The sequence below is a fragment of the Mus musculus genome, chromosome 11 (genome assembly GCF_000001635.26).
Source record: "Mus musculus strain C57BL/6J chromosome 11, GRCm38.p6 C57BL/6J".
In the NCBI taxonomy this organism is placed as follows: Eukaryota; Metazoa; Chordata; class Mammalia; order Rodentia; family Muridae; genus Mus; species Mus musculus.
Window position 1 is genome coordinate 25,258,864 of NC_000077.6, and position 16,360 is coordinate 25,275,223.

Consider the following 16,360-nt stretch of genomic DNA (forward strand, 5'->3'; position numbering starts at 1 on the left):
GAGGTTTTTTGTATGGGGCTGCATGCGTGTGTGCATGTATGTGTGCATGTGTGCATTCGTACGTAACACACATTTGGTTGCTCCTTTTAAGTTGCATTATGGAAAGAACATGCAGACCCCATATCAGCATGTCTTGAATATTAATGTTGGCCCCATCACTGTTGAGTGGCTCAGTTTTGGGCCTCTGAGAAACTGAACCTTTTCATCTTTGAAAGCAGTGAAATGTTATCTACATCCAAGCATAGTTGTCAAGATTAAAAGGGGCGCTATAACATGACCTCACACAAATTTGACAGTTTTTTAAAAAGGTGGTCTTTTCTAGTCTTTCAGGAGAAGGAGGGTTCCAATATTAATGTTGCTAAATTAGCTAATGAAAATACATGTAAAAATGGCCAAGAAATTCTGTAAGGATCTTTACTCAGCACTAACACCTCTATAACAGGGTAGAACCTGAGGTTAGAGAATGGGGTGTGTATTTTGTTGGGAAAGGCAAACTTCCCATTACATAAATTGTGCATGGTTTGGGATCTCTTGGGGTTAAAACACGAGTTTCAAAATAGATTTATTCACTTTTATCTTAAGTGTGTAAATGTTTACCTGCATATATGTTTGTGCACTGTGTGTCCAGTGCCTGGGAGGCTAGAAGCACATTTGATCCCCTGGAATTAGAGCTGTAGAAGGTCATGATGTGCCATGTGGGTGATAAGAACCTATCAGAGTCTTCTGCAAGAGCATGAAGTGCTCCTCAGCATGTAGCTATCTCTCCAGCCCAAAAGTGTAAGTACTGAAAAGGAGATAATATTTGAACACCATGCCTAGAACATTAAACCGTCAGTTGTTGGGACTGAAAACATATAGTCTGTTTGTGTATTTTCATTAAAATAGTTGAAGCAATTTTCTTTATACTGCTGGACAGAGCAGTCTGCTACTGTGAGCTACTCAAATAAAGGCTACTGGGCCAAGGCTCCCTATCTTGATGTTTTTTCAGTAAAAATAAACACTCATCTGAGACTTGAGGACTTCAACATATCTGACCAGAATGTTTCACATTAGCTGCCAACAAAAGTTCTCCTTGGCTTGCAGTCAGCCAGGGAAGAGATTATGTCCCACCACCCACTCCTGAGAAAAGCACAGCCCTAGAAAAACATTTGAAGGTGCTAGACAAACAACTATGGTTGAGGACATTTGGCCATTTGTAGTTGAGAGGCAGCTACAGCTCTCAGTGACATAGTGCCTCAAAGCCGTAAGCAGCACTGGTTTGAACTTGAGCATGAGACCTGATAGTCTGCTTATGCAAACCTGACTTTAAGCAAGCTTGTGGGAAGTATATTGCATGGGATAATCCTCACAGCAGCTCAGAGGGGTTGATGGATTAAGCCTTTAATATTTTACAAATAGAGGTCAATGATATACCAAAGGTCACATAAGCTGTGCAAACCTGGTTGACTCTGGAAATGTGTTTTGAGTTTCCATAGTTAATCACTCAAAGTGGGAAAAATAAGTGTCTTTTTTTAAAGGAAGAAAGCAGGAGATACAAAATATAAAGCTCTATTTATATCTGACAGGGTAGGAGAAATTGATGTCTGTAGATACTTTATATATTGATTTTCATTAAATATTTCTGGAATCCCTGCTATATTTAAGAAACCATTCTCAGTGCATGATGATAAACTTTGCTCAGGAAGCAGACAGTTCAGGCGAAACACATAAGACATTTTCCTATAACCAAAAGGTTTGGAAAGTGCTGTAGTTGAACAATAGCACAAATCAAGGTCCCTGATCCCAGAAACGTTTTGGAATTTCCAAGGGTAGAAAAAAAAGAGACCTCTTAATGAGCAGCATTCTTGATGGTTTACTGGTGAGCTCAGGCATGTAGTGGACTCAAAAGCATACACAGGATGGCCTGAACTCACATCCTTAGGGTGGGAGGAAGCCAGAAATGTGAGAATTCAGGTTGTTATTCTGAGAAATGTCAACAGAGGCAATAGCAGCCTTGGGTAGGGAATTAAATTAGAAAAGAAGGGGACCAAAGGACTGAGGAAAAAGATCTAAGACAGTTAGTAGAGAAAAGAGCTGGAGGAGCTACCCAAATACAAGCAGTGATATACCTATGAGCAATAGTATAGACATATGAACTTGTAAATTATATATTTGGAACTACACTGCTTGTATATGTTTATCTTCATGTTTCAATTTTGTCACGAAAATTGTCATTCTTCTTGACATATAGAGCATAATATAATAAAATATACACATATAATATAGATATGTCAATTAATATACATATATGTTATATAATTATAGGTAAATAATATATTACATATTATATGATATAATGAGGATAGCATATTAAATACATATATTATGTTATATAATATGTTATATTATATCTAAAGAACTTCTGTTGGTCTGGGAATGTGTTTCAAAGGTATTGGGAGAGTAGCTTGTGGGCCCTGGGTTTAACTTAGACAATTTATACAGCTGAAGAGGGAAGAATGTGCTTTTTTCATATCCTTGTATATTCCACACATAGATTCTATTTCCCTTTGAAATAGAAGAACCCTTCTTCAAAAACATGATTACGGTGTAGAAAACAATACTTTAAGGTTTGAATCCACAGGTGAACAAATACATGATCTCATCCACATATAAATTTATATGGATAAGAAATTATTGACAGATCTGAATTTATCACATTTGAAATTAACTGTTGTTTTTCCTTTGCAAATCCACATTAGGTCAAATGGCCCAGTTACTTAATGTTAGTCGAGTCATGCGTCTCCGTGAGGTTAAAAATTAGCAACCACGTGAACTGAATATGTTTACATGTCACCATGACGTAGTGAGAGTCTTTCCTCATGCCAAAGATTTCTCTTTGTCTTTTCCCACGAGTCACCTTGCCCGTGGACGTGATTGCTTACTGAGTCTCTTCAGTTAACTCCTATTTGTGATGGTTTGCATGTTAAACCATAACCTAAAGAAGACAAGAAAATGAAGAATGGCTGTCACTAGATAATTTGGGTTCCCATGTAAAAATGGCATATTTAATGTTCAAAGCAACATGCAATCCTTAATCTAACCATTTCATTTCTTCAGCATAATATTCTTGACAAATTTAAGTCAGAAAAAAATCAAATCATCCAAAGCCAGGCTTATCCAAACAGGAATGGAACCATTTTTACCTAATTAAAAATGAAATAAACAATGTAAAAATTTTCTAATGAAATGTACACTAATTGTTGCAACTCCTATTTTCTCACCAATAGAGCAATAAAAAGTGCCATGTTTTGTTACCTTAAATTCTCATAGACTTCAGTTGCTACCAGATGAACAAAATTGTCTAAGGAACTTCACTAATTTCAATTTCATGGCATATTATATTCAACCCTCAGCATATGGAAGACTAGGTTCCGTGAGGACGTGACACCTCACCTAGAGACCCACAGTCACAGATGCTCAGGTTTCTTAGCTACAGTGCTGTAGTTTCTAACGTGGTGTGCTCCCATCCTTGTGTGCTTTACATCATCTTGGCACATAGTTACAGCAGCTAATATATTGCAAAAGCCTTTGTAAATAACTCGTATGCTGGATTATTTAAAGAATAGTAAGTAGAAAATGCATAGTCCTGTGCAAATAAAACTTTTGTAAAATGTTTTTACTCAACCTACCTATGTACCACAGACAGTGAAAAGGAGTTAATTTATTATTTTCCTTAGAGGCATTGTTTATTTACTTTAAAATTTTAGATGTTTTGAGAGTCACATGCTGACCTAATGAATAAACTTTAGCTTTATGATATGCAACCTTTTGGTTAATCATTCAGTTTGGCAAATTTCAGGGTTTCTCCAGATTCATTCCTCTTTTGGTCCCACCTTAGGAATGCATGCTCCCAGGCCTCCGGTTCACCTCCCTGTGTGTTGCAGTCAATTTAGAAACCTGTCTACTTGATCTGTTCTCACATTTGTTCCAGTACTATAGAGTGATTGAGTCACTCATAGCAAATCAATGCTGTAAAAATTATAGACTGTTATAAAAGTTTCTTTGCAAATAGCTGTTTAACACCACAAAGAAGTTAGGTTAAAATTGTTTCAAAGTCTAAAATTAGTTACATTTTAAGCTAACTGCATATGCTTTTATTGTCTCTGATCTAAAATATGATCCCAGGAGGTTGTGAAAAGCATGTGAATTACAGAAAGCTAATTTGCTCCAACAGTGTCGCCTCCCATGCAGTTGGGAGGTCTATTAGAACGAGTGAATTCTCTGTTATTTGCATATTAATAGCACCTGCTGAAACACTTTGGGATTTACTGCCACTGCCAGCAGAGGGACAGAAGGAAAATATATAAAAATTCCTTTATTTCACTGTGTTAGGCATAAAACGCTCAGGATGGACTAAGATTATAAATTAACAGCAGGAGTGGATGCGTTCATGCTGCACATGGAGGCTGAATGTATTGCACACGTTAAGCCAATACAGACAAGGTCACTGGGAGTCTGCTGGGAAAGTATATCCTCTAAACACAGAGCCAGGAGATGTGAGTGCCTGTCTCTGTGCTCCTCTCTCAGCAACTGCAAAAGAAATTCAGATACAATGTTTTGAAAGTAACAGGTAATGACTTAGAGTCTCAGGGTAATCCAGGCTTGACTGTTGCTTATTTCTAATCTATTTAAATAATATATCCAGCAACAATTTAAAGAATTTCTCCATGATCAACATTGTTTTCTTTTGATGATGAATTTCCTTCTTGTTTTGTTTGCTTGTTTGCTTTTTGCTTTTTGCTTTCCTATTGAAACTCTAAAGAGGTCTTACAGGCACCTAGAGATCATGGTATCTTGAAATAAAAGAGACCTCCTCGTCCTCGTCGTCGTCGTCGTGTCCTCCTCCTCCTCCTCCTCCTCCTCCTCCTCCTCCTCCTCCTCCTCCTCCTCCACCACCACCACCACCACCCCCACTACCTCTTCCTGTTCCTCCTTCTTCTCTTCCCTTCTTTTCTTTCTCTCTTTCTTTCTCTCTTTCTTTCTTTCTTTTTTCATTTTCTTTTCTTTTTTTTTTGAGGAGACTAAGTGCGTTTGTTTTTTGTTTCTATGAGTTAGCTTTAGAACACAGGACTACAAAAATGTAAACCTGCACTTATCATGTATCAGAAGACAGCCACAACCAACCTAACCAAGTACACCCTGTACATCCCATTCCTTAGGCTCCTTGCTAGTCTCCATCTGAGGAGCAAGTGTTCTACATGCATCCACTTGTTGCAATTATACTTAAACTCAATCCTAAAGGCTCAGTGTCAGTCAGCAATAACTGGATAACTTATACAAAAAGGAAATCCTAGTAAGTTTTTGTTTTCCAGAAATGCACCATTGAACTGGATGTAAAAGTGCATGTCTATAATCCTAGCACTTAGGAAACTCGGGCAAGAGGATTGTAGCTAATCAATGAATTCAATGCCAGCCTGAAGTCACTAGTGAGCTCCAGTGTTACCTGGCCAACCAACACATAAATTGTGGCAGTGTAAAATGAGAATGTTCCCTAAAGGCTCAAATGTTTGAATACTCAGTCCACATTGGTGACCCTTTGGAAAGATTAGGATTGTGGTCTTGTTGAAGGAGGTATGTCACTTGGGGGTGGGCCTTGGCACTCCCAGTGTTCAGCCTGTTTTCTGCTTCGGGTGCAGGACATGAACTTCCTTCTGCTATTGTTGATTCTAACCCCCTGGAGCATAAACCCACTTAAACATTTTCTTTTATAAGTTGCCTTTTTCACAGTGTTTAATCACAACAATAGAAAAGTAAATAAACAAATAAAACTGACCAACCGTGGAACAACAATGACAACAAAACCAAAAGGTAGAGACATACATGACTAATGTAACCTTAGACCTGGAAATTTAGATCAATTTGGTGTGTGTGTGTGTGTGTGTGTGTGTGTGTGTGTGTGTGTGTGTGTGTATTGATCAACTTAAGAGAAAAGAATTATTTCAGTTCACAGTTTTGGAGATTTCAATATATATTTGATTGGTTATGTTGCTTCGAAGCCTGTAATGAAGTAGTAGTATTGGTAGCAGCAGGCATCTAGTGGATAAGGCCCTTTTACTTTACATCCAGAAATAAAAAAGAAATAGAAATCAGAGCCCCATGATTCTCATCTCTTCATTGATTTCTCCAATGAAGAAAAAATCCTCTTGCTGGATCTCAGGATTCCACTGCTTCCTAATAGAGCCACCAGGACAAACTTGAATCTCTCACAAACACATATCTAAATGTAACAATAAAGGCAGACTTGCTTACTAAATATAGTCCAACTCTTAATTGTGCCAGTAACTATCACTACCACTGCTTCCTCCTATTTATGAATGAGAGATATCAGAATGGAGAGAGTGAGTCTAGGAAAGGTCACATAGTTAATAAATGATGAAGTAGGAATTGATAAACTTTACTTAAGTTCTTTTTTAATATGTTGAAAATATAATATACAGAAATACAGCTTATTAGTGCTTTAGTAATTTCACACAATATATTTTGATCATATTAATTCCAACTCTTCTCTTTATCTCCTTCTAGGTCTACCCTCCATTTTGCATCCTTCAGGTTTTTGTTTATGCTTTCTATATACTTCTGGGTGTGGGGCATGATCAACCTATGAAAAGCCATACTTTTAAAGGACATTGATTCTTCCTACCCATGAAGCCATCAACTGTCCATAGCTCCTCAGTTGTGTGGAAGGCTCAAGAACCCCCTACCCACTCTATACTAGAATTTCATTGACTTGATCGTGTTCAGGCAATTACATGCAATTACTGTGAGTTCATATGTATGATAGTCCTGCTGTCCAGAAGACAGTTTTCCTCAAGTTTTTCCTGAAGTCTAGTTCTTATAGTCTTTGCACTCCATCTTCTATTATGGTCCCTAATCAGTAGAGAGGAAGATATAATGAAGATATACCAGCTATAGTGATCTCTCTATATAGTTATTTATTTTCTAATCTTGGACCTGTTTTGAGTTTCTGCATTAACTGTCACTTATTACACAATGGAACCTTTCAAATGAGGCCTGAGAGCCGCATTAATATATAGATAATGGGGTCTGAATTCAGAGAGCAGTTTGGTATAATGTTCACTTAATAATACAACAGGTTCAGTCCTAGGGTCTAAGAGCTTCCCAAACCCATGGGTTACTGTGAATATGTGCCATGTGCATTTTCCCATGGAGTAGACCTTGAATCTGATAAGGAAGCAATTGGTTACTCCATGATGTCCATGCCACTATTACATTGATAGGCTTATCTTGCTGTGCCAGTCATTGCTTCAGTTTGCAGGACTTGCAGTTGTGTAAGACTGTTGAGGATATTCTGTCCCTCACCACCCTGCACAGCATCTTCTACCACGATATGAGCTATCCAGGATGAAAGAAATTTTCTGGTCAATGTAGATTTGATTTCTCCATGTGCGTGGTGTTTTCAGCTGCAGGGATTTACCATTAAGCTGTGGTAGGACATGACAAGCAGTGGTAGCAGCCTGTTGAATTTTGGGAGGGTCTCTGAGACACCTCTGATCAAGAATTTGATATAAGGTATTTTACATCTGTTACTGGGACTTTTATTCTGTAATCTATGGCTTCTGGGATGAGCTTAATCACTTGTATGATGTAATGCAAATTAAAATCTTTTATATTAAATTATCTCTATCATATATATATACATCTATATCTCAAAAATCCTTGGAACTAGTTATCCCCTCCCTGACTCCCTCCTTTGTCATGTATTTTTATATTACCTGCCATCTTACATTTTACCCACAAATACCCTAACACATTGATGTAGGAACCCTACTTTACCAATTTACCAGGATTATTGTAACTTTCTTAGATAATGTAAATTATAAAGAGTTGTTTGTCATGCTCCACCTCTAAACCTTATAAATGGTTAGTGGAAGTCACTTAAGCACAATTTATTCAGATCACTCCTAGTGCTTAGTCATGAGAATGCTTGAGCCAATGCAAATGTTAATAGCCTTTTATCAACTCGTGTAGAAAATATAGTCTCAAATAATTGGAAAAAAAACCAACAAAAGTCTTCTATGCTCCCAAATCTGCCCTAAAGCTATAACAGACTTAAAAATTTGAACGATTTTCATTTTTAGCAGGTTCTGGTGTCAGCTCTAAGTAGAGAGAACAGTTTGCATGCTGTGTTGTGTTGGACTATTAGATCAGCAACCATTGCTAAGATCACCCCACCTTTGTGTCTTTACCAACAAAAGTCACTATTAATTAGATGAAATGTAATATGATGTTGTTTGCCTGCATGCAGCCTACCATGATCTGTCAAGTGATCCAGGCCCCCTCTACTTTAAAACTCCACTATGTCCTAAGTACCAGTGTCACTTGCTTTTGTACAGACAGCCTAGCCTAATAGAGTCAGTGAGATGGATCCTCAGTTGGATTTAGTGGAGGTCTGGTAATAAATATTTACATCACAGATGGCCAAACCCATTCTACAAGTTTGGCTACTCCTAGCTGCAAGGGAAGCTGGAAAATGTACTCAATATTTTGTACAGGAAGAAATTAAATGTGGCACACATAACAATTTTCATTGAGAGAACTTTATAGAGGTATCCATGATATTAGTAACACAGTAATTGCTTTAAAGCATGAGTCTGTGAGATTAGTCTACAAAGAACTGTATGAAAAAGGCTGTGCATTGTGATCCCCATAATACTTATATCTCTGTAAAATATTCCCTTGGCTGAAAAATATAAAAAGCATTCTTAGCTCAAGAACTTATGGGTTCTGGTTAATTTTTAGATGCAGATTGGGGAGTTCAATGTTGGCCTCTGCTTTGATTTCTATTTTCTTCTTTCTTTCTTTCTTTCTTTCTTTCTTTCTTTCTTTCTTTCTTTCTTCCTTCCTTCCTTCCTTCCTTCCTTCCTTCCTTCCTTCCTTCCTTCCTTTCTTTCTTTCTTTCTTTCTTCCTTTCTTTCTTTCTTTCTTTCTTTCTTTCTTAATTTTTTGTTGTTGTTGTTTTTTTCGAGACAGGGTTTCTCTGTGTAGCCCTGGATGTCCTGGAACTCACTTTGTAGACCAGGCTGGCCTCTAACTCAGAAATCCACCTGCCTCTGCCTCCCGAGTGCTGGGATTAAAAGATATATATATATGTGTGTGTGTGTGTGTGTGTGTGTGTGTGTGTGTGTGTGTGTTTGTGTGTGTGTACACATATATCCTGAAGGAAATGGAAGAAAGTATTTGATGTGGTACATACAAATGAAACCTGTTCATTGATAAATAGTCTAAATTTTAGTACATATAAATTGAAAGAAATCATTTGAAATACATACAATAGGTTTATTAAGCTAACTGGTTTAAAAATAAAAGAAGAAACTCTAATAACAGATGTAAAAATGCATAAGCAATTTCTTTGTGTACAAATTATATATAACTAATGAAGACATAACTGTACATCTTTTAAAGAATGGGATATTGCTATGAGAGGAAGGTTCTTCAGCTTCATCAATCTGATGTGAGTTGTGCTTATGAGCAGGAAGTTGCTTTTAAGACACTGCTGTACTGCAGTATCATAACTTGAATGGTGTATAAACCACAGACATTTCTTAGTCTAAAGTCAGTGTCCTGTAGATTTCTAGTAGCTTCTGTTTAGACTTAGTGACCCCTGTAAAAGAAGTTTTACTCTCTACTTCTGGTTACTGAATAATAGATGATAACAACCTGGATGAATGGATATATAATTACGAATGAAGGGATTGGGTTCTCGATAGTGGTAAGCTTGAACATCCTACAGATTTATCAAGTCTTAAAACTGGAAGAAGTCTCAGAATTCTATTGTCATGGTTCTCAAAATAATGTGCAGTGATGTCTTCTGGGACTAGATAAACAAATTATGGATCATTCAGACAGTGAGCAATTGTTTAGAGTTTAAAAGAAACTCTTATATTGAGGAAAGGCAGCAAAACTTAAGTGTATATTACTAAGTAAGCAAAGCCAGTTTAAAAAGTCAATGAAATATATAATTTTAATTATATGATCTTTTGGAAAAGGTGAAATCATTAAAGACAGCACACACACACATACACACACACACAAAGTGTGCATGGTTGCTTGGGAGTTAGGCAGGGTGAATATGAGAAGCAGGGTTTTCAGACTGTCCTATAAATATCCATGTGTTGTTCTCCATGTTAGTCCAATAAGCTCCTTTTCATAATAGCAAATGCACGGACCAATAACTGGTGAAAGTACTAAGAATGAGTGCTCAGCCTTAGAAAGATCATCTCTACCAACCTCACCTGTACCAAGGCTGGAGATCATCAAGCAAGAGAGGGCAGAAAGAACATAGGACCCAAAGGACAAGGAGAACTGTGAAATGTCAACTCCAGGACACACTATGGCGGATGATCACATCAACTAACAGCAGCGGTGGGAACATGTGCAAGACCTGTACAACATCAACTTGGTGAAAACTCCAGCATGTGTGGGGAGGGGCTCTTCATCCCAAAAGGAACTGAGGAGCTATTGACAACTGATGGCTGCTGAAGAAAGAGTCATTCTTGGGAAAGCAATGCATAGATCGACTATGTCTCAATGGACGGCTGAAACCCATGAACATATGATCTGTACGAGGTGCACTGAGGAAGGATGGTGAAGAAGAAAGAAGAGCAGGAGGAAGAGGAAAAACCAAGGACGTGAAGTCAGGAGGGAGTTTGACTGGAGAATGGGAATAAACAAGGAGCTGGGCAGGACTAAGGCCAGTATGGCTAAGATAAAAGTACACTTTGTATGCGTATGATAATTTCAAAGAATAAATAACCATATTGAAATTTCAGATTGCTGTCATCTTTCCTGGGCAGATAAAATAAGACCCTGTGAATCACGTTAGGACCCCTCGTTTCAGAAGCAGCCTCCTTTGTCTCTCTGGACAGGTCCTTATATGTTTTCAAGAAACCGACCCCCCGGTTATGTGAGATCGACAGCCTCAGTCAGGTCCAGGTCGTGCCAGTGGGTTGCTCTGTTAGTGAAGAAGTGCGAGTCTCCTGGCTGACCACTTCCCCACAGCGAAGCTCCTCACATCCTCTAAGTTTGCAGCAGATGCTGTCCTGTGCACAGCTAGACTTCTATAGCAACAGGGCCTTTTCTAGGGCTAGTAGGAAGAAGTTGCCTTTCCTCTTTGTAAGAGTCTGCTGTTTCTGGGGGCCAGTCTAAACCGGGCAGACAATCCTGCACCCACAGCATGTATAGCCAGAGGGTGTGTGAGTGCTCAGCCGGGAGTCCTTGCCTGCAGAGCCAGCCTTGCCTGAGCTGGCACATTTCTATCAGGCAGCATGGGAAGCTGGTAATTTTTATTTATTGTCTGCAGTTCATGGCAGCCAGTATTTTACCACCTGCACATCTAAAAAGGAAGGGGAAGAAAAGCACACCAATATTCTCAAAATGTTTATATTCAAGGAGTGTGTGTTTCAGAGAGGGAGGTCGTGATGTGGGTATTTTTATTGTGTGTGAAAGAAGCTTCGCTGGCCTGCAGCTGGAAAAATAATGGAAGCGCAGGGTACTGTCTTTTGTGACAAAGTTTCCTCTGGTATGTTACAATTATAACGTAGAAAATGATACCTTAGACGGCAACTAATTTGTGAATCCTGGGAAATGCTCAGTGATTCCTCATCAGGACTGCAGAACCTGATCTGTAAAAATTTGGGCCTCAGCGGGAGGCTGTTTGCGCTGAGCGATTTGCATTTCAATTGTAGGTCCGGGGCAACCTTTAAATCTTGGCTGGCGCTGGACCACATGGAATTTTTCTTTTTCTTTTTCTTTTTCTTTTTTTTTTTTTTTTCTTTTTCCTCTGGTGTGCTTGAGAAAAAAGAATGCTATCATACATCAATTCCACAATGGTGTACAGGTCGTTACAGTGAAGGAAGTGTGGAGTGGATGGACTTAGTCTCAATGAGCAATTATATCCAATGTCTACAATTGCAAGGGAAATGCTATCCCATGGGTAGGATCAGACCACACATTGTCTGTTAGCCCATAAGCAACCACATCCTTTCCTTCTTTGGTTCTAGAAATTTTCAAACCATCAGCAAATATGATTCTACTTAAAGGAAAACAAACAAAAACCAAACCAACCAAAACCAAAGCACCCATAGAGCAAACCCCAAATACATTTTATTATCAGAATCAACTTCATGAATTATGGCTTACATATTCCATCACTAGCTATTCCTTTCCCTTGATTCTACTGCTCCATTTTCCAGATTGGTAGTTTTTCCTTCTTTGCAAATAGCAAGCAAGGGATTGCCTTTTTCTAAAGGATAGGTGACCTATCTCCCACAGGTGAATCACTATGAACAGAGGGATTACTCCTGCTGGCTTCTGCACCCTACTGCATCTAAGGATAGAGCAAACTTTCTTGTCACTCAGAGGGCTTCCCAGAGCGGGTTGGAAGCTCACTTTAATGTGAAACTCCTTTCAGCCAGTCTTTCTCAATTGTTTGCCAGGAGTTTGACCAACTACGAATGCCTCTCCTAGCTTGACAGTGTCAACACATTTGAGAGCACTGGTCCTCTGTGCTCATTAGACCAACATCTGGGATCTGGGGGATGGAGGCAAGGATTTCAGATCAATTCCTCTGCAATAACTCTTGTCTCAAAATCATCTGATTGTTATAAACCAAGAGGAAAACAAACTCATCCCTGCCTTATGGCCTCTGCACTCAGGAGTACTATTTTTCTAGAATGGTCTCCCTTTAGGTAGCTATCTTACTTCAACAGCTCTATCCAATGCAACCTTTGAAGAGAGAATTTCCAAGAATGCATATTTTAAAAGGCAGCAATGACTCCCTCTACCAATCCCTGTATTCTCTTAGACTGGTTTACCCTTTATTGTAAGTATAAACGCAAGCATTTTATGTATGTGTGTGTGCATGTTTGTGTGAGTGCGCGCATGAGTGTGAGCCCCTGTGTGTTTATTATCTATTTTCCACATGAGAATGTAAGAAAGGCAACCATCTGACTTATAGTGTTTTGTTCTTAAGATCTAAGTACACACCCTCACATAAGATAGATATTATAATGTAAATCATAAGAAGAATTTCAAAAGGGTTTGTTTTTCTCTGGCCTCTATGACTTTATAATGTCTTTGCAATTGTTTGGTCTTCTTGTAATTGATCCTTAATATTTTGTGTTACATATTAATTTCAATTGTTCTTTGAATGCTTTCCTTAAATTTCCTTAATTAAACATAAATCTGAATTTTATTTCCTTCTATCCCTCTACATCTCTGTTCTTCAGCATGTCTTTCTAATTACTTGTGCTTTCCCTTTCATGAGAAATTAGGATTTCAGTATTTGCTTCTTTTTTTTTCAGAATATCAGAGTTCTTTTTATAGCAACAATATATACGTTTTACTATGGAGAGCATCCTGTATATAACAGCTACAACGAACACTCAGTGGGTTCTGGGTCACAAGCTGGTACCTCAGTGTCCTTATGGACAGTCCACTGCAGTTCTAGAGTTGTTTGCTCTAGTTGTGATTTTTGGATTTTTCTATCTCTTCGTTTCTCATTTGTTGCTGTTAAAATAGTGAAGTTAGTCAACTATACACATGGTTTCTAAACTATCTGGAGTAAAACTAATACCCTTTGATAGAACAGCTTTCCTGTGATGTACAGTAAGTGACTTTCAGGTGGTAGCTCTTCTGCTGTTGACCTGAAACCCCTTGCTCACCCTGCAGATGTCAGAGCAGCCTAGAGTGGGCACGCCCTCTCCCGTGAAGTCTTGTTTCCTTGCTCAGGTGCATCCCCTGTGATTAATACTCCAAATCCTCTCAGTTAGACTCATCTTCCGGAACCTGCCTGTACTCCCAGATGGTGAGTCCTCGTAGTTCATGCCTGAACCGTGCCCACTACTCTGAAGATACTAAATAGGGTCCTTCAGAGAATTGCTTTCTCTTTTCATGTGTAGGGACAGGAAGCACAGACAAGATGTTTCCTCAGTCACTCTCTTTAGAAGACAGACACACCAAGCTTTTGCCATGGCCTCCCATGACAAGAAATCGCTTCACTATAGGACATCACATCCCGGGAGCTGCAGACAGTGAGACGCGCATCCCCAGCTTCTGATTGCTGTGCTCTGATTCTTGGAAGTCACCATTTCCACTTGAGCTCTATACAGCAGAGCCCTCAGGGCACCAATCTTGTCCCTCCTCTGATAAATTCTACTTATTATACTGTGCGATGTTCACTCTCAGAGCTAGATAAATGAAGAGTAATAATAACCGTTATTTTTACACCGAGCGTTATCAAATCAGAAATCTGACACCCAGTAATTTAATATATATGTTCTTTCCACATACCTTTATTGCTATTTGGCTACATAGAAAATATGAGGAGATTGGAAACCAACTGTAAATATTTCTACAGCCTTAACAGCAAAGGCGTGTGTGTGTGTGTGTGTGTGTGTGTGTGTGTGTGTGTGTGTGTGTGGCTTTCTCTATCCTGTTTCTCAGGGTACTGTCTCCTTCTTTGTTCTCTGTCCAGAAAGCCTTTCTTAATTTTGGAATCATTTCTAGGACAACAGGCCAGTCTTCTTCAGTCTGGATCCTGCTCTGTGGCTAGAATTCAACACTGTTTATTTTATAACTGGGCTATGGCACCTGTCTTCCACTGGTTCTGCAACATAAAACTAGCATGACTTCTCTCTGTAACTTAGAAATCTCAGCAGCGACCACTTTATTGAAAAGATACTAGGAAGAATAAACTGCATTATGGAAATACTCTTCTTAATTAGCTATGTTTCCCTTTGTTTGTTTCATGACTGGGATACATATTGTGCTTTTTTAATTTGGTTCTGACCTTTCCAATGGCAACATGAATTTCAAATTGAGAAACAATTAACACATATGGGGTCTCCTATGATAATGCCTCTATAGCAGACTGGAAGACTAGGGAAAAGAAAAGGGGTTGCAAGATAAATAAAAGAGTCCAAAACTTTTTTTAAGTACCTGGAGGAAATAATGATATAAAAAGCTAACTGTTTAAATAAATGATTTAAGTAATACTTGGAAATACCAAGTGGGGAGATGGCTAAGAAAAGAACTTTTCCAAATCTGAAAGTAACTGAAATCAGAAGGCCAAAGACCACAAAGATCCTTGTACAGGGTATGCCAGGCCAGGTGTCCAAATGTACCAAAGATACTAGTGAATGTCAGAAAAGGCTTTGAAGACAAGAAGAAGAAGCAGCAGCAGTCATTGGTAGTGAGCTGAACAGTGAGTGACATGGCAGGTTACTTGAATGACAGCATGCACACATTGAAATAAGAGTGCACTGGACTTGAAGGACCAGCCCTAATCCTGTGAGCCTTTTAAATAGTTATTAGAAAGCTTTCAGTCATTCCACTCTAGCATCTCTCTCCTTATGTGACATTAGGTCCGAAAGTGTGGCCTCGCCATGGTGAGAATTTTGATTTATCCCAATAGTCAAGTCACTTCTCAGCAACTGACACTGGTAATCTGAAAACACTGTCCTCTATTTCACATATACGAATACTCTATGAAAACGCATGTCGAGCCTCACAAATGTCTACATCCAGACCTGGAATACAGGAGTTACAAATGAAGGAATATTATTCCTCCTACTCACTCAGGTGTGAGCTCCCAATTTCAGCATCTGGACTAACTGATCCTAGTGGGCCTGCTCTTAAAGGCCTACAGTCAAGCTATGCTTTGACCATATCAGGTAATAAACCACACAGGAACCTGTGAGGGGCTCAGCTGGTTATGGGGAAAGACTACGCTTACCTGCCAAGCTGGATCACTTTTAATCTCTAGACCACATGTGACAGAAGAGAGAACTGATTTCTATGGATTGAATTTTTAACTGAATAAGTTTGCCATGGTGTACATGCCAGTCCATACACTTACACACAAATTAAATAAATGTCTGTAATTTAAAAAATCAATAAAACACATGGATAAATGTGTTTAGAGAAGTAACTTAGCATATATAAATTAAATATATAATTATATATATAATATATAATTGTGGGTTTTTTAATGACATGTATGCTGGTTCCCCAGTCATCAGCCATAGACTCAAGTAAAATGATATTAAAAGCATTAATAATATAGCTAATATCATTTATAATATGTCTATGCAGAAGACAAAAACATTCAAAGGGGGAAAATTTATAAACCGAAGTTAAAACTTTTGTTAACTTCTCTTAGGAAACTTTTGAAAAACAAGGTTTACATAAATATTCTTCAGGAGGTTCTTTATCTGTTTTGCCAGTTAACATCAACAATACAAATTAACAGTTGCCCCTGTCACCTGTGTCTCCTTTATTCTTGAGGTTGATTGGATAGTTT